General features: G+C 47.3%; 4 non-coding genes and 1 pseudogene across 4 annotated transcripts; all 5 read right to left on the bottom strand.

The window, feature by feature from the left end:
• Positions 1 to 2492: 2492 nt before the first annotated feature.
• On the bottom strand, positions 2493 to 2683 carry LOC136593735 (U2 spliceosomal RNA). Its single transcript, XR_010788324.1, has one exon. It is a non-coding gene; the product is annotated as a U2 spliceosomal RNA (small nuclear RNA).
• A 2789-nt stretch (positions 2684 to 5472) lies between these two features.
• LOC136593737 (U2 spliceosomal RNA) lies at positions 5473 to 5663 on the bottom strand. The gene has a single exon (XR_010788325.1). It is a non-coding gene; the product is annotated as a U2 spliceosomal RNA (small nuclear RNA).
• Positions 5664 to 8434: 2771 nt separating this feature from the next.
• Positions 8435 to 8625, bottom strand: LOC136593738 (U2 spliceosomal RNA). Its single transcript, XR_010788326.1, has one exon. It is a non-coding gene; the product is annotated as a U2 spliceosomal RNA (small nuclear RNA).
• A 2789-nt stretch (positions 8626 to 11414) lies between these two features.
• Positions 11415 to 11618, bottom strand: LOC136593749 (U2 spliceosomal RNA; annotated as a pseudogene).
• Positions 11619 to 19328: 7710 nt separating this feature from the next.
• Positions 19329 to 19516, bottom strand: LOC136593745 (U2 spliceosomal RNA). Its single transcript, XR_010788334.1, has one exon. It is a non-coding gene; the product is annotated as a U2 spliceosomal RNA (small nuclear RNA).

A 19516-nucleotide genomic window follows, 5' to 3' on the forward strand; every position in this document is an offset into this window, starting at 1 on the left:
ACGAGGGTTAAGCCGGCGATGACACTAGAAGCAAGCACTAGTTTGTCTCTGAAGGTGCGTCGGCCGGTCGGTTGGAGGGATCTCTTCGGCCAGTCGCATTTCGAGTAGGGACGGATGGAAACTTTTTACCTAAAATAAGGGAAATTGGCTTCGGCCCCATAGGGCTTTATTGCCTTCCCCTGGGCCAGCATTAGTAGACCCTAGTAAGGAGAATATTAGAGCGGCATGGTCATCCGAAGAACTTAAAAACATACAGCAGGCCTTTTTTTCCCCGCCATACATACATAACTACAGATTTTATATTTTTTTTACATATATATATATATCTCTATCACACACACACACACAATCGTAAATCTATCTTTAATCTATATCTACAAAATCTATAATTCAGAAATAATCCATATCTATATTCTACGTAATTAATAAAGATAGATTAGATAGGATAGGATAGATAGACACATACATGCATACATACTGTATGCAAATGAGCCAGGTATTTGGAATGCTGATGATGTCACTCCCTTGTGATGTCATGAGCCAGGTGTATGGCAGGCTGATGTCACTCCATTGTGATGTCATCAATTTAGAAGCATAAATAGCGGGCTTGGCAGCGATTTCAGTCAGTCTCTGCTGCAGCTGGGAGACGGGAGATGGTCTTTATCTCTACCAAGAAGCTGCAGAACTACCGGCAACTGCAGAACTACCGGCAACTGCAAAACTACCGGCAACTGCAAAACTACCGGCAACTGCAAAACTACCGGCAACTGCAAAACTACCGGCAACTGCTGAACTACCGGCAACTGCTGAACTACCGGCAACTGCTGAACTACCGGCAACTGCTGAACTACCGGCAACTGCTGAACTACCGGCAACTGCATCATTTTTATTTTATTCAATATAGGTTTTATTGGTTTCATGGAGGGGGGGAAACTTTTGCCTTATCTCAAAGCAATGTAAAAATAACTTTGACAATGAAACTTAATAAATAAATTTCGAGTTGAACTATATGATGTTTGTCTGTGATATTTTATAAGGTGTACAAACAGGGGAAGGGGGGGGGGAGCGGTAAGGGAGGGTAGGTATCTATGACACGGGAGAAAGAGAAAATAAAACAAAAAGGGGGAGGGGGGGGCGCTCCGGGATTGCTGTTTCTCTTTACGATTGTGGTTTAAACGTGTTACTCACATGTCCCTGTCTGTAACCACCTAGTAAATAGGGGTGAGCTCCGGGCATCTATCCATATCGCCCAGGTGTGATACAATTTATCATAGCCTGACGGCTCATCTTGAAGCCTCATTCTCTCCCTACGCTCTATTTCGTGGATCAATGTTATTTTTAGTGGAGTGCATTTTTTATGCAGCACACAAGGGGGAGACAGCGGCCTACCAAAATCGAGTTGGCTGCTGCTGTGGCTTTCTTTTTTTTAAAAAAAAGGTAGGTTCCGTTCTTCCATGGTGAGGAATAGGCAGGGAGGTTCCGTTTTTGCCAGCTGGGGAATGCTTATAGGCAAGGCCTTATCCCTGGTGGTGCATGTAACGTCAGACCACGTTTCAGCATTCAGTCAGTCAGTGGCTGACAAACGAGCTCCATGCAAGTTTACATTAAACAGACACATTTCTTTCTTTACTGTATTGACTGCGGTCTGTAATCGAGCGGTTGAACTGTTTCTGTGTCCATGCATTGAATAAAGCAATACATCCTTGTAAAGTAGACGTCCGTTCGTTGGAGTTCTTTGCTCCCCGAGTGTTGCTCCATCTCTAAACGTTGGCCTGGATCTTCATGGACGAATACTGCCCATCCCACGTGGAGCGTGTATCTCAGCCCGCGTGGAGTGCTGCAGTCCAATGAGGTATTCCGTGCTACATAGCAAGCCTTGGGCCTGTGTGATTGGGGGTCCGCTGCTGTCTGTCCACTCTGAAGCGCGCATCCGGGGCCGGCCGCTTTTCGACTACCAGCGACTGCAGGTCACACACACAGGCTGGTTGGAATGGCCTAGCATTATCCTGATCCGGAGGTGTAACTTGAAGCTGCGGGGCCCCAGTACAAAGTCTGGAACTGGGCCCCCAAACTATAAAGCTTCATTGATAGCATTGGTTTACAATGTGGGGAAGAGAGACTTTATGGGCCCCCTGGGGCTCCGGGCCCCCTGCACATACACCCATGACCCGAATACGTGGAGCATACAGACGCAGGCTGCCAGGATACGCTGTGCCTGCCCGATGTTTCCAACTTGGCTATTAGCGCAGCGGTAGGTACGAACTATAGAGTGCGGCTGCCATATGAACTGGTGTGTGTGTTGTTTTGCTTCCAGTTGTACCTGTGCTGTGCACACTCTGGCAGACGCAGCTGCTCAGTGGATACAATGTTGCGAGCAGACGGGCTGAGTGTCAATCAAAGTGCTTGGGCGGTGGTAGCAGCAGCCGCCACAGCTGCGCTGCACCTCTTGCTCGTCGGTTTTGTTTTTCTGCTTTTGGAAACTGTTGTAGGAAAGGGGGTGCACCGGTCCTGGAGGTACTGCAATACCAGGTCAATGCGTGGAGTGGACAGAGCAAGCTCTTTTTCCAGCTCCCTGTTCTAAAAATCCATTTAATATATGGTCCCCAGATAGGGGACGTATCAGATATTAAACTGATAAGAACAGATACTACACTTGATCTTAGCCAAAAGGCCGAGAAGCGATAACCCGAAATGGGTTTCACCTGTAGCCCGGTCCGCCCAACTCCACTTCCAAGGCTTGAGGCAACACGCTCAGCCAGCACTCTGGGCGCACCCACAATGCACCCAGGCAGCTGGGAGAGCTATTAAAACTTTACATAGCCCCGCCCCACGCCTTCTCAACCGCGCCCAGCCTCACACCCTCAGTCCTTCCTCTTGCACCGAGCTCACGCATCCTAGGCTTGCAGAGCCTGCTGCTGCTGCAGGACTCGTCAGCTCCCTACAAACGAGGGTTAAGCCGGCGATGACACTAGAAGCAAGCACTAGTTTGTCTCTGAAGGTGCGTCGGCCGGTCGGTTGGAGGGATCTCTTCGGCCAGCCGCATTTCGAGTAGGGACGGATGGAAACTTTTTACCTAAAATAAGGGAAATTGGCTTCGGCCCCATAGGGCTTTATTGCCTTCCCCTGGGCCAGCATTAGTAGACCCTAGTAAGGAGAATATTAGAGCGGCATGGTCATCCGAAGAACTTAAAAACATACAGCAGGCCTTTTTTTCCCCGCCATACATACATAACTACAGATTTTATATTTTTTTTACATATATATATATATCTCTATCACACACACACACACAATCGTAAATCTATCTTTAATCTATATCTACAAAATCTATAATTCAGAAATAATCCATATCTATATTCTACGTAATTAATAAAGATAGATTAGATAGGATAGGATAGATAGACACATACATGCATACATACTGTATGCAAATGAGCCAGGTATTTGGAATGCTGATGATGTCACTCCCTTGTGATGTCATGAGCCAGGTGTATGGCAGGCTGATGTCACTCCATTGTGATGTCATCAATTTAGAAGCATAAATAGCGGGCTTGGCAGCGATTTCAGTCAGTCTCTGCTGCAGCTGGGAGACGGGAGATGGTCTTTATCTCTACCAAGAAGCTGCAGAACTACCGGCAACTGCAGAACTACCGGCAACTGCAAAACTACCGGCAACTGCAAAACTACCGGCAACTGCAAAACTACCGGCAACTGCAAAACTACCGGCAACTGCTGAACTACCGGCAACTGCTGAACTACCGGCAACTGCTGAACTACCGGCAACTGCTGAACTACCGGCAACTGCTGAACTACCGGCAACTGCTGAACTACCGGCAACTGCTGAACTACCGGCAACTGCATCATTTTTATTTTATTCAATATAGGTTTTATTGGTTTCATGGAGGGGGGGAAACTTTTGCCTTATCTCAAAGCAATGTAAAAATAACTTTGACAATGAAACTTAATAAATAAATTTCGAGTTGAACTATATGATGTTTGTCTGTGATATTTTATAAGGTGTACAAACAGGGGAAGGGGGGGGGGAGCGGTAAGGGAGGGTAGGTATCTATGACACGGGAGAAAGAGAAAATAAAACAAAAAGGGGGAGGGGGGGGCGCTCCGGGATTGCTGTTTCTCTTTACGATTGTGGTTTAAACGTGTTACTCACATGTCCCTGTCTGTAACCACCTAGTAAATAGGGGTGAGCTCCGGGCATCTATCCATATCGCCCAGGTGTGATACAATTTATCATAGCCTGACGGCTCATCTTGAAGCCTCATTCTCTCCCTACGCTCTATTTCGTGGATCAATGTTATTTTTAGTGGAGTGCATTTTTTATGCAGCACACAAGGGGGAGACAGCGGCCTACCAAAATCGAGTTGGCTGCTGCTGTGGCTTTCTTTTTTTTAAAAAAAAGGTAGGTTCCGTTCTTCCATGGTGAGGAATAGGCAGGGAGGTTCCGTTTTTGCCAGCTGGGGAATGCTTATAGGCAAGGCCTTATCCCTGGTGGTGCATGTAACGTCAGACCACGTTTCAGCATTCAGTCAGTCAGTGGCTGACAAACGAGCTCCATGCAAGTTTACATTAAACAGACACATTTCTTTCTTTACTGTATTGACTGCGGTCTGTAATCGAGCGGTTGAACTGTTTCTGTGTCCATGCATTGAATAAAGCAATACATCCTTGTAAAGTAGACGTCCGTTCGTTGGAGTTCTTTGCTCCCCGAGTGTTGCTCCATCTCTAAACGTTGGCCTGGATCTTCATGGACGAATACTGCCCATCCCACGTGGAGCGTGTATCTCAGCCCGCGTGGAGTGCTGCAGTCCAATGAGGTATTCCGTGCTACATAGCAAGCCTTGGGCCTGTGTGATTGGGGGTCCGCTGCTGTCTGTCCACTCTGAAGCGCGCATCCGGGGCCGGCCGCTTTTCGACTACCAGCGACTGCAGGTCACACACACAGGCTGGTTGGAATGGCCTAGCATTATCCTGATCCGGAGGTGTAACTTGAAGCTGCGGGGCCCCAGTACAAAGTCTGGAACTGGGCCCCCAAACTATAAAGCTTCATTGATAGCATTGGTTTACAATGTGGGGAAGAGAGACTTTATGGGCCCCCTGGGGCTCCGGGCCCCCTGCACATACACCCATGACCCGAATACGTGGAGCATACAGACGCAGGCTGCCAGGATACGCTGTGCCTGCCCGATGTTTCCAACTTGGCTATTAGCGCAGCGGTAGGTACGAACTATAGAGTGCGGCTGCCATATGAACTGGTGTGTGTGTTGTTTTGCTTCCAGTTGTACCTGTGCTGTGCACACTCTGGCAGACGCAGCTGCTCAGTGGATACAATGTTGCGAGCAGACGGGCTGAGTGTCAATCAAAGTGCTTGGGCGGTGGTAGCAGCAGCCGCCACAGCTGCGCTGCACCTCTTGCTCGTCGGTTTTGTTTTTCTGCTTTTGGAAACTGTTGTAGGAAAGGGGGTGCACCGGTCCTGGAGGTACTGCAATACCAGGTCAATGCGTGGAGTGGACAGAGCAAGCTCTTTTTCCAGCTCCCTGTTCTAAAAATCCATTTAATATATGGTCCCCAGATAGGGGACGTATCAGATATTAAACTGATAAGAACAGATACTACACTTGATCTTAGCCAAAAGGCCGAGAAGCGATAACCCGAAATGGGTTTCACCTGTAGCCCGGTCCGCCCAACTCCACTTCCAAGGCTTGAGGCAACACGCTCAGCCAGCACTCTGGGCGCACCCACAATGCACCCAGGCAGCTGGGAGAGCTATTAAAACTTTACATAGCCCCGCCCCACGCCTTCTCAACCGCGCCCAGCCTCACACCCTCAGTCCTTCCTCTTGCACCGAGCTCACGCATCCTAGGCTTGCAGAGCCTGCTGCTGCTGCAGGACTCGTCAGCTCCCTACAAACGAGGGTTAAGCCGGCGATGACACTAGAAGCAAGCACTAGTTTGTCTCTGAAGGTGCGTCGGCCGGTCGGTTGGAGGGATCTCTTCGGCCAGCCGCATTTCGAGTAGGGACGGATGGAAACTTTTTACCTAAAATAAGGGAAATTGGCTTCGGCCCCATAGGGCTTTATTGCCTTCCCCTGGGCCAGCATTAGTAGACCCTAGTAAGGAGAATATTAGAGCGGCATGGTCATCCGAAGAACTTAAAAACATACAGCAGGCCTTTTTTTCCCCGCCATACATACATAACTACAGATTTTATATTTTTTTTACATATATATATATATCTCTATCACACACACACACACAATCGTAAATCTATCTTTAATCTATATCTACAAAATCTATAATTCAGAAATAATCCATATCTATATTCTACGTAATTAATAAAGATAGATTAGATAGGATAGGATAGATAGACACATACATGCATACATACTGTATGCAAATGAGCCAGGTATTTGGAATGCTGATGATGTCACTCCCTTGTGATGTCATGAGCCAGGTGTATGGCAGGCTGATGTCACTCCATTGTGATGTCATCAATTTAGAAGCATAAATAGCGGGCTTGGCAGCGATTTCAGTCAGTCTCTGCTGCAGCTGGGAGACGGGAGATGGTCTTTATCTCTACCAAGAAGCTGCAGAACTACCGGCAACTGCAGAACTACCGGCAACTGCAAAACTACCGGCAACTGCAAAACTACCGGCAACTGCAAAACTACCGGCAACTGCAAAACTACCGGCAACTGCTGAACTACCGGCAACTGCTGAACTACCGGCAACTGCTGAACTACCGGCAACTGCTGAACTACCGGCAACTGCTGAACTACCGGCAACTGCTGAACTACCGGCAACTGCATCATTTTTATTTTATTCAATATAGGTTTTATTGGTTTCATGGAGGGGGGGAAACTTTTGCCTTATCTCAAAGCAATGTAAAAATAACTTTGACAATGAAACTTAATAAATAAATTTCGAGTTGAACTATATGATGTTTGTCTGTGATATTTTATAAGGTGTACAAACAGGGGAAGGGGGGGGGGAGCGGTAAGGGAGGGTAGGTATCTATGACACGGGAGAAAGAGAAAATAAAACAAAAAGGGGGAGGGGGGGGCGCTCCGGGATTGCTGTTTCTCTTTACGATTGTGGTTTAAACGTGTTACTCACATGTCCCTGTCTGTAACCACCTAGTAAATAGGGGTGAGCTCCGGGCATCTATCCATATCGCCCAGGTGTGATACAATTTATCATAGCCTGACGGCTCATCTTGAAGCCTCATTCTCTCCCTACGCTCTATTTCGTGGATCAATGTTATTTTTAGTGGAGTGCATTTTTTATGCAGCACACAAGGGGGAGACAGCGGCCTACCAAAATCGAGTTGGCTGCTGCTGTGGCTTTCTTTTTTTTAAAAAAAAGGTAGGTTCCGTTCTTCCATGGTGAGGAATAGGCAGGGAGGTTCCGTTTTTGCCAGCTGGGGAATGCTTATAGGCAAGGCCTTATCCCTGGTGGTGCATGTAACGTCAGACCACGTTTCAGCATTCAGTCAGTCAGTGGCTGACAAACGAGCTCCATGCAAGTTTACATTAAACAGACACATTTCTTTCTTTACTGTATTGACTGCGGTCTGTAATCGAGCGGTTGAACTGTTTCTGTGTCCATGCATTGAATAAAGCAATACATCCTTGTAAAGTAGACGTCCGTTCGTTGGAGTTCTTTGCTCCCCGAGTGTTGCTCCATCTCTAAACGTTGGCCTGGATCTTCATGGACGAATACTGCCCATCCCACGTGGAGCGTGTATCTCAGCCCGCGTGGAGTGCTGCAGTCCAATGAGGTATTCCGTGCTACATAGCAAGCCTTGGGCCTGTGTGATTGGGGGTCCGCTGCTGTCTGTCCACTCTGAAGCGCGCATCCGGGGCCGGCCGCTTTTCGACTACCAGCGACTGCAGGTCACACACACAGGCTGGTTGGAATGGCCTAGCATTATCCTGATCCGGAGGTGTAACTTGAAGCTGCGGGGCCCCAGTACAAAGTCTGGAACTGGGCCCCCAAACTATAAAGCTTCATTGATAGCATTGGTTTACAATGTGGGGAAGAGAGACTTTATGGGCCCCCTGGGGCTCCGGGCCCCCTGCACATACACCCATGACCCGAATACGTGGAGCATACAGACGCAGGCTGCCAGGATACGCTGTGCCTGCCCGATGTTTCCAACTTGGCTATTAGCGCAGCGGTAGGTACGAACTATAGAGTGCGGCTGCCATATGAACTGGTGTGTGTGTTGTTTTGCTTCCAGTTGTACCTGTGCTGTGCACACTCTGGCAGACGCAGCTGCTCAGTGGATACAATGTTGCGAGCAGACGGGCTGAGTGTCAATCAAAGTGCTTGGGCGGTGGTAGCAGCAGCCGCCACAGCTGCGCTGCACCTCTTGCTCGTCGGTTTTGTTTTTCTGCTTTTGGAAACTGTTGTAGGAAAGGGGGTGCACCGGTCCTGGAGGTACTGCAATACCAGGTCAATGCGTGGAGTGGACAGAGCAAGCTCTTTTTCCAGCTCCCTGTTCTAAAAATCCATTTAATATATGGTCCCCAGATAGGGGACGTATCAGATATTAAACTGATAAGAACAGATACTACACTTGATCTTAGCCAAAAGGCCGAGAAGCGATAACCCGAAATGGGTTTCACCTGTAGCCCGGTCCGCCCAACTCCACTTCCAAGGCTTGAGGCAACACGCTCAGCCAGCACTCTGGGCGCACCCACAATGCACCCAGGCAGCTGGGAGAGCTATTAAAACTTTACATAGCCCCGCCCCACGCCTTCTCAACCGCGCCCAGCCTCACACCCTCAGTCCTTCCTCTTGCACCGAGCTCACGCATCCTAGGCTTGCAGAGCCTGCTGCTGCTGCAGGACTCGTCAGCTCCCTACAAACGAGGGTTAAGCCGGCGATGACACTAGAAGCAAGCACTAGTTTGTCTCTGAAGGTGCGTCGGCCGGTCGGTTGGAGGGATCTCTTCGGCCAGCCGCATTTCGAGTAGGGACGGATGGAAACTTTTTACCTAAAATAAGGGAAATTGGCTTCGGCCCCATAGGGCTTTATTGCCTTCCCCTGGGCCAGCATTAGTAGACCCTAGTAAGGAGAATATTAGAGCGGCATGGTCATCCGAAGAACTTAAAAACATACAGCAGGCCTTTTTTTCCCCGCCATACATACATAACTACAGATTTTATATTTTTTTTACATATATATATATATCTCTATCACACACACACACACAATCGTAAATCTATCTTTAATCTATATCTACAAAATCTATAATTCAGAAATAATCCATATCTATATTCTACGTAATTAATAAAGATAGATTAGATAGGATAGGATAGATAGACACATACATGCATACATACTGTATGCAAATGAGCCAGGTATTTGGAATGCTGATGATGTCACTCCCTTGTGATGTCATGAGCCAGGTGTATGGCAGGCTGATGTCACTCCATTGTGATGTCATCAATTTAGAAGCATAAATAGCGGGCTTGGCAGCGATTTCAGTCAGTCTCTGCTGCAGCTGGGAGACGGGAGATGGTCTTTATCTCTACCAAGAAGCTGCAGAACTACCGGCAACTGCAGAACTACCGGCAACTGCAAAACTACCGGCAACTGCAAAACTACCGGCAACTGCAAAACTACCGGCAACTGCAAAACTACCGGCAACTGCTGAACTACCGGCAACTGCTGAACTACCGGCAACTGCTGAACTACCGGCAACTGCTGAACTACCGGCAACTGCTGAACTACCGGCAACTGCTGAACTACCGGCAACTGCTGAACTACCGGCAACTGCATCATTTTTATTTTATTCAATATAGGTTTTATTGGTTTCATGGAGGGGGGGAAACTTTTGCCTTATCTCAAAGCAATGTAAAAATAACTTTGACAATGAAACTTAATAAATAAATTTCGAGTTGAACTATATGATGTTTGTCTGTGATATTTTATAAGGTGTACAAACAGGGGAAGGGGGGGGGGAGCGGTAAGGGAGGGTAGGTATCTATGACACGGGAGAAAGAGAAAATAAAACAAAAAGGGGGAGGGGGGGGCGCTCCGGGATTGCTGTTTCTCTTTACGATTGTGGTTTAAACGTGTTACTCACATGTCCCTGTCTGTAACCACCTAGTAAATAGGGGTGAGCTCCGGGCATCTATCCATATCGCCCAGGTGTGATACAATTTATCATAGCCTGACGGCTCATCTTGAAGCCTCATTCTCTCCCTACGCTCTATTTCGTGGATCAATGTTATTTTTAGTGGAGTGCATTTTTTATGCAGCACACAAGGGGGAGACAGCGGCCTACCAAAATCGAGTTGGCTGCTGCTGTGGCTTTCTTTTTTTTAAAAAAAAGGTAGGTTCCGTTCTTCCATGGTGAGGAATAGGCAGGGAGGTTCCGTTTTTGCCAGCTGGGGAATGCTTATAGGCAAGGCCTTATCCCTGGTGGTGCATGTAACGTCAGACCACGTTTCAGCATTCAGTCAGTCAGTGGCTGACAAACGAGCTCCATGCAAGTTTACATTAAACAGACACATTTCTTTCTTTACTGTATTGACTGCGGTCTGTAATCGAGCGGTTGAACTGTTTCTGTGTCCATGCATTGAATAAAGCAATACATCCTTGTAAAGTAGACGTCCGTTCGTTGGAGTTCTTTGCTCCCCGAGTGTTGCTCCATCTCTAAACGTTGGCCTGGATCTTCATGGACGAATACTGCCCATCCCACGTGGAGCGTGTATCTCAGCCCGCGTGGAGTGCTGCAGTCCAATGAGGTATTCCGTGCTACATAGCAAGCCTTGGGCCTGTGTGATTGGGGGTCCGCTGCTGTCTGTCCACTCTGAAGCGCGCATCCGGGGCCGGCCGCTTTTCGACTACCAGCGACTGCAGGTCACACACACAGGCTGGTTGGAATGGCCTAGCATTATCCTGATCCGGAGGTGTAACTTGAAGCTGCGGGGCCCCAGTACAAAGTCTGGAACTGGGCCCCCAAACTATAAAGCTTCATTGATAGCATTGGTTTACAATGTGGGGAAGAGAGACTTTATGGGCCCCCTGGGGCTCCGGGCCCCCTGCACATACACCCATGACCCGAATACGTGGAGCATACAGACGCAGGCTGCCAGGATACGCTGTGCCTGCCCGATGTTTCCAACTTGGCTATTAGCGCAGCGGTAGGTACGAACTATAGAGTGCGGCTGCCATATGAACTGGTGTGTGTGTTGTTTTGCTTCCAGTTGTACCTGTGCTGTGCACACTCTGGCAGACGCAGCTGCTCAGTGGATACAATGTTGCGAGCAGACGGGCTGAGTGTCAATCAAAGTGCTTGGGCGGTGGTAGCAGCAGCCGCCACAGCTGCGCTGCACCTCTTGCTCGTCGGTTTTGTTTTTCTGCTTTTGGAAACTGTTGTAGGAAAGGGGGTGCACCGGTCCTGGAGGTACTGCAATACCAGGTCAATGCGTGGAGTGGACAGAGCAAGCTCTTTTTCCAGCTCCCTGTTCTAAAAATCCATTTAATATATGGTCCCCAGATAGGGGACGTATCAGATATTAAACTGATAAGAACAGATTTTTTACGTTTACATTTATTGAACTTAGTCATAGAAAAACAAGCATAAATAGACATTTCTCAAATCAACATATTCCACAAATGAAAATTCCACATACTAAGGCCTTTGCTTTTCCCTAAGATCTTCTTATCAAGCAAATAATATACATGCAGTTCACTTATCGCCATTTTAAGACAGTCTTTCCCACTTATGCAGTCTCTTTTAAACAGCAAGATGTTTCTCACTTTCCATAAGGCGTTCTTGACACAATTTAAAGTGCACCATAAGACTCTTTCTTTTTCTTTAGTAAGATTTGGTAACAGTCCGTAAAAAACAACTTCATGGTTCAGAAAATCAAGGCCAGCTAAAAACTTTAAAAGTTGGCTGCATTCTCTCCAAACCTCTTGAGCAAAGTGACAGTTCCACATGACATGTAAAGTAGTCTCATCATCACTGCAATGCTGCCTAGGACAAATGGCAGTGTTGCTGAATCTTCTTCGGTGTTGGAAGTCTCTCGTAGGCAGGCACTCGTGTACGGTCATCCAAGCAATGTCCTTGTGCTCATTTGTTAGGTACGGTGCATGTACTCTCTTCCAGATAGAAGCGCATCTGTTGTAGGAGAAATTCAATAGAGGAGTCATGGTTTCCGCCTTCTTGACCTCTAACAGCAGCTTTTTAGCATCTTTTAGATTTCCCATCTCAAAGGAATCCAGATTGTACAGTCTTATAATTTTCTCCAGGATGACATATTGCTTGGGGGAAAAAATTAGGACTGGAGCGGTCAAAGAAAAAGACACCCACTTACGCTTTCTGAAAATGTGTCCAGCGGCATATCTCAAAAAATAGGACCAGGTATTCTCCAGGAAGATGGTTCTGAGGCAGAGACTGAAAAATTTAGAGTACAGAAATAATTTGACATTGGGCACATTCTTACCTCCAAGATGGTGAGATTTATGCATGGTTTGCCTGTTAAGCTTCTCATACTTGGAGCTCCATATGAACTGGAACAGCATTCTCTGCAATCTTTTCACCGTGATGTCATTGGGAGGGAACACACAACTAAGATACAGCATCATTGGAAGCAGGAGGGCTTTGATGATTAGGATCTTACCTTCCAAGGTGAGTCTTCTGAGTTTCCAGAAGTCAAGCTTCCTCTCCAGTTTCCCTTTTACAGCTTCCCAACTCTGGGTTCCCTCATTCTGCTTGTCAAAGGTTACTCCTAGGATCTTTATTGCATCAGACTGCATTTTGAGATTTGGGATTATCACGTCCGACCAATTCCCGATAGTGAAGCAGCTGCTTTTGCTCAGGTTTAACTTAGAGGCCGAAGCCTCACAAAAGAACTCTGTCAATCTTATTGCCCTTCTTAGTGCTGTAGGCGAGGTACAAAAGATGGATATGTCGTCCATGTAGCCCAGGACCTTCACTTCTCTGCCTTGACCACCGGGGATAGGAACGCCTCTCACGACTTTGTCTTTCCTGAGCATTGACAGCAAGGGCTCTATTGCGCAAATAAACAAAATTGGCGACAGAGGACAGCCTTGTTTTACTCCTGAGTGCAGGAAAATTTCTTTAGTCAGAGAACCATTTATTGAAATTTTACTAAAAGAGTCTTTGTATAAAACCGCAATTTGCCTAATAAAATCTTCTGGAAAGTGCATTTTTCTTAAAACAGACCATAAAAACTTGTGGGATACACGATCAAAGGCTTTTTGGAAGTCAAGAGACAAAATTGCCAGATTCTGCTGCCTCTCTTGCTGATACCATATTATGTCCCGGATGGTGTTAAGATGTTCTTGCACTCCTCTTCCAGGGACACCACATACTTGGTCAGCATTTATCACTTTTTTTAAAACTCCTTTAAAACGGTTCACCAGGGTTTTGGACATAATTTTGTAGTCTACATTTAGTAATGTGATGGGCCTCCAGTTTTCCAGGTGAGACCTATCCCCCTTCTTAAAAATCATGGAAACAAGTCCGCTCCTCCAAGAAAGAGGTAAAACATCACACTTAAAAGCTTCTTTAAAAACTACAAGTAAATCCACACTTAAAATGTCCCAAAACGTTCTGTAAAACTCCACAGGGAGGCCATCCCCTCCAGGGGTTTTGCCGTAGGAGAGGCTTTTAGTAGCAGCATCTAGTTCTTGTAAAGTGATATCAGTACATAGCAGCTCTTGATCAGATCTCTCTAGTTGGCAATCTAAAGTGTTTAGTGCATCTTCAGCAAAGGACCAATTCATGGACTTGTCACTAAAGAGCTCTTGATAGTATTCTTGGGCTTTAGTCAGGATGCCATCTGATGAGGTTTCGCCCTCCAGCTCTTTAATTAATTCCTTTGACGCCACAACTTTTTTAAAGAAGAATCTGGTACATTTCTCATCCTCTTCCAGGACTTTAACTTTGGAGTTGTAAATCAGCTCTTTGCCCTTAGAGAGTATCTCTTTAGCTATTTCCTTTTTTGTACTTACAATAATGTCCTCCATGTCTACACCATGCTCTCTGAGCTTAAAACAGGTCTGAAGCTTTGTGTTGAGCCTCTTGTGCCAGCTGGCTCTCTTCCTTGCTCTGGCGATACTGGCCTTGACAAAAAATTCTTTTATTTTAGTTTTACTGTGTTCCCACCAGTCAAGCAGAGAAGCATGGTTGCTTTGCTGATTTTTTAGTTTTTTGTAGAAGGCAACAAATTCTGTTTTTGTGTCTGGGTCTTGTAGTAATGTTGTGTTGAGCCTCCAAACACCTCGAGCTCTATGGAGACTGGGCAGCTCCACTTGCGCAAGGAGCAGCTTGTGATCAGAAAAGATGTTGTTGGTATAATCAATTGACTTGGCGATCACTTGCTCTGTTATGAAGAAAAAGTCAATTCTGGATTTGGAGGTTGTGCTTTCCCAAGTGTATCCTGGGTCAGCTGCGTGTAGTTCATGCCAGACATCTTTAAGTCTAAAGTCCATCAACAAGTCTTTTAGTTGTTTTTCAGTTTTATCTTTGCGTGGCGCATCTGATCCCCATCTCTTCTCACCAGGCAAGATGCAATTAAAGTCGCCACCGACTATTAGCGCAAAAGAACCGGGTAGATAATACTGCAGGTCTTGAAGAAGCTGAGATCTTTCTTCTTTTACTGGAGAGGCATAAATATTCAGTAGTCTAAAGTCTGTTCCCCCAAGGCTGGCATTTATAAGGAGAGCTCGCCCAGGCACAATGTGCAAAAAGGATGTTACTTTGAAGTCATGGGACTTGAACAAGACTCCGACACCTGTTGACTTGCATTCGTTATCTCCAGACCACACGGAGGGACCTAGAGTCCAGCTCTCTCTCAGTTCAACATAGTTCATATCAAAGTCAATGCCACATTCCTGCAACAAAATTATATCACAGTTCACTGTTGATAAATAAGAAAATAAAGCAGCCCTTCTTGCAGGACTCTTTAAACTCCTCACATTCAGCGAGGCAATCCGGATGTTGCTGGCCATAGGATGATGGTTTAGGTGCTGCTATCCGAGTCGGACATTATCCCAACCGTACCCGGGCTTGAAATGTTGCCGGATGGGTCCGAGAACTCTATGTTAATAGGGTCCGAAGGGGGTGGATCAGGAGGCAGCTGCAGCCTAGATGGGACTGGCTTGTAGGTTCGAGTAGTGGAAGGAAGCTCAGATGTCTCAGTTGTGGGCTGCATGTTAGTCAGTTTTATGGGCATCTTTTTGACTTTTGCACTGCCTCCCTCCGCCTTTCCTGTTTTCCTCTTCCTCTGTACTTCAAAGTCCATCTCCTCACTTTCTGAGGTCCCACTAGTAAGACCTTTAGCCGCCGCCGAGGAGTCCTCCCCAACCAGGCCCTCTGGAGTCTCTGAGCAGACCACTGGAGTTGTGCAATTGCCAGATGAGCCGGTAGGTTGCTCATTAGATGGATCAGCAGGCTGCTCTTTAGGCGGGTCCACAGGCTGCTCTTTAGGAGGGCCAGCAGGCTGCTCTTTAGGAGGGCCAGCAGGCTGCTCTTTGGGTGGAGGCCTGACTGGTGGCCTCTGCTCCACTGATGTACCGGCAAGGACCGGCTGCCTCCTGAGCGCATCAGCATATGACCTAGGGGTCTTTTTTAATGGACAGTCCTTGAAAGGATGGCCAGGCAGGTTGCAAATATTGCACACAATTTCATTGGGGCAAGCTGCGGTTGCATGCCCCTTCTTGTAGCATTTTTTGCATATAGCCACTTCCTCCTTGCAACTATCATGAGTGTGGCCAAACTCATTGCACTTGCGGCAGAAAAGGGGCATCTCAGGATAGAACAAACGCCCTCGATCTCTGCCAATGGAAAAACTGGATGGAGGGTGATTCAGTCCACCAATTCCCTCCGAATTGCGCTGAAGTTTCACAAAGAATTTATATTTACCAGTCCAGAGTCTCTCGGCATTCAGAACCTTATGGGAAAACCGGACCTCCGAACAATAATTCCATAGGAAGCGGGAGATGTCCTCTAAGTCCACGTGGGGATTGTTCATGTGGACAACCAGCGGTTTCTCACCTCCAGAATACAAAACAACGAAGGTCAGTCCTTTAAGGTCTTCTTCATGCAGACTTGCTTTGATGTAGAAGAAGCAGCTCTGGCAGGCAGATTCAGAGTCCAAGGTGAGGATAAATCGACCAGGAGAATCTTGTAGAGCCAGGATGTCATCTCTCTTCACCTTCAGGATCTCCAGCAGGACTCTTCTCACCAGGAAACTCAGGGAGACTTTCTCACGAACCTCTTCAGCGACGTCGATTTTGAAGGAATTCTTAATGCGCAGGTCACCAGGCTCAGCAAAGCGCACTGAAGCCATCATGCTCACTGCCATTTCAGTAGGGTATTGTCGATCGCCTTCCCAGGAATCTTTGCAGGTCCTCCCCCTATAGCAGCAAGAGGCTTAAGACGAATAAATCCGCCGATGCCTCAGGGCCGAGGGTACGACAAGCTCAGAACTTCCAGCACAGACACTTGGTCTTAGCCAAAAGGCCGAGAAGCGATAACCCGAAATGGGTTTCACCTGTAGCCCGGTCCGCCCAACTCCACTTCCAAGGCTTGAGGCAACACGCTCAGCCAGCACTCTGGGCGCACCCACAATGCACCCAGGCAGCTGGGAGAGCTATTAAAACTTTACATAGCCCCGCCCCACGCCTTCTCAACCGCGCCCAGCCTCACACCCTCAGTCCTTCCTCTTGCACCGAGCTCACGCATCCTAGGCTTGCAGAGCCTGCTGCTGCTGCAGGACTCGTCAGCTCCCTACAAACGAGGGTTAAGCCGGCGATGACACTAGAAGCAAGCACTAGTTTGTCTCTGAAGGTGCGTCGGCCGGTCGGTTGGAGGGATCTCTTCGGCCAGCCGCATTTCGAGTAGGGACGGATGGAAACTTTTTACCTAAAATAAGGGAAATTGGCTTCGGCCCCATAGGGCTTTATTGCCTTCCCCTGGGCCAGCATTAGTAGACCCTAGTAAGGAGAATATTAGAGCGGCATGGTCATCCGAAGAACTTAAAAACATACAGCAGGCCTTTTTTTCCCCGCCATACATACATAACTACAGATTTTATATTTTTTTTACATATATATATATATCTCTATCACACACACACACACAATCGTAAATCTATCTTTAATCTATATCTACAAAATCTATAATTCAGAAATAATCCATATCTATATTCTACGTAATTAATAAAGATAGATTAGATAGGATAGGATAGATAGACACATACATGCATACATACTGTATGCAAATGAGCCAGGTATTTGGAATGCTGATGATGTCACTCCCTTGTGATGTCATGAGCCAGGTGTATGGCAGGCTGATGTCACTCCATTGTGATGTCATCAATTTAGAAGCATAAATAGCGGGCTTGGCAGCGATTTCAGTCAGTCTCTGCTGCAGCTGGGAGACGGGAGATGGTCTTTATCTCTACCAAGAAGCTGCAGAACTACCGGCAACTGCAGAACTACCGGCAACTGCAAAACTACCGGCAACTGCAAAACTACCGGCAACTGCAAAACTACCGGCAACTGCAAAACTACCGGCAACTGCTGAACTACCGGCAACTGCTGAACTACCGGCAACTGCTGAACTACCGGCAACTGCTGAACTACCGGCAACTGCTGAACTACCGGCAACTGCTGAACTACCGGCAACTGCTGAACTACCGGCAACTGCATCATTTTTATTTTATTCAATATAGGTTTTATTGGTTTCATGGAGGGGGGGAAACTTTTGCCTTATCTCAAAGCAATGTAAAAATAACTTTGACAATGAAACTTAATAAATAAATTTCGAGTTGAACTATATGATGTTTGTCTGTGATATTTTATAAGGTGTACAAACAGGGGAAGGGGGGGGGGAGCGGTAAGGGAGGGTAGGTATCTATGACACGGGAGAAAGAGAAAATAAAACAAAAAGGGGGAGGGGGGGGCGCTCCGGGATTGCTGTTTCTCTTTACGATTGTGGTTTAAACGTGTTACTCACATGTCCCTGTCTGTAACCACCTAGTAAATAGGGGTGAGCTCCGGGCATCTATCCATATCGCCCAGGTGTGATACAATTTATCATAGCCTGACGGCTCATCTTGAAGCCTCATTCTCTCCCTACGCTCTATTTCGTGGATCAATGTTATTTTTAGTGGAGTGCATTTTTTATGCAGCACACAAGGGGGAGACAGCGGCCTACCAAAATCGAGTTGGCTGCTGCTGTGGCTTTCTTTTTTTTAAAAAAAAGGTAGGTTCCGTTCTTCCATGGTGAGGAATAGGCAGGGAGGTTCCGTTTTTGCCAGCTGGGGAATGCTTATAGGCAAGGCCTTATCCCTGGTGGTGCATGTAACGTCAGACCACGTTTCAGCATTCAGTCAGTCAGTGGCTGACAAACGAGCTCCATGCAAGTTTACATTAAACAGACACATTTCTTTCTTTACTGTATTGACTGCGGTCTGTAATCGAGCGGTTGAACTGTTTCTGTGTCCATGCATTGAATAAAGCAATACATCCTTGTAAAGTAGACGTCCGTTCGTTGGAGTTCTTTGCTCCCCGAGTGTTGCTCCATCTCTAAACGTTGGCCTGGATCTTCATGGACGAATACTGCCCATCCCACGTGGAGCGTGTATCTCAGCCCGCGTGGAGTGCTGCAGTCCAATGAGGTATTCCGTGCTACATAGCAAGCCTTGGGCCTGTGTGATTGGGGGTCCGCTGCTGTCTGTCCACTCTGAAGCGCGCATCCGGGGCCGGCCGCTTTTCGACTACCAGCGACTGCAGGTCACACACACAGGCTGGTTGGAATGGCCTAGCATTATCCTGATCCGGAGGTGTAACTTGAAGCTGCGGGGCCCCAGTACAAAGTCTGGAACTGGGCCCCCAAACTATAAAGCTTCATTGATAGCATTGGTTTACAATGTGGGGAAGAGAGACTTTATGGGCCCCCTGGGGCTCCGGGCCCCCTGCACATACACCCATGACCCGAATACGTGGAGCATACAGACGCAGGCTGCCAGGATACGCTGTGCCTGCCCGATGTTTCCAACTTGGCTATTAGCGCAGCGGTAGGTACGAACTATAGAGTGCGGCTGCCATATGAACTGGTGTGTGTGTTGTTTTGCTTCCAGTTGTACCTGTGCTGTGCACACTCTGGCAGACGCAGCTGCTCAGTGGATACAATGTTGCGAGCAGACGGGCTGAGTGTCAATCAAAGTGCTTGGGCGGTGGTAGCAGCAGCCGCCACAGCTGCGCTGCACCTCTTGCTCGTCGGTTTTGTTTTTCTGCTTTTGGAAACTGTTGTAGGAAAGGGGGTGCACCGGTCCTGGAGGTACTGCAATACCAGGTCAATGCGTGGAGTGGACAGAGCAAGCTCTTTTTCCAGCTCCCTGTTCTAAAAATCCATTTAATATATGGTCCCCAGATAGGGGACGTATCAGATATTAAACTGATAAGAACAGATTTTTTTTTTTTTTTTTTTAAACCTGAAAGGCTTT

Source organism: Eleutherodactylus coqui, unplaced genomic scaffold (genome assembly GCF_035609145.1).
Source record: "Eleutherodactylus coqui strain aEleCoq1 unplaced genomic scaffold, aEleCoq1.hap1 HAP1_SCAFFOLD_290, whole genome shotgun sequence".
NCBI lineage: Eukaryota > Metazoa > Chordata > Amphibia > Anura > Eleutherodactylidae > Eleutherodactylus > Eleutherodactylus coqui.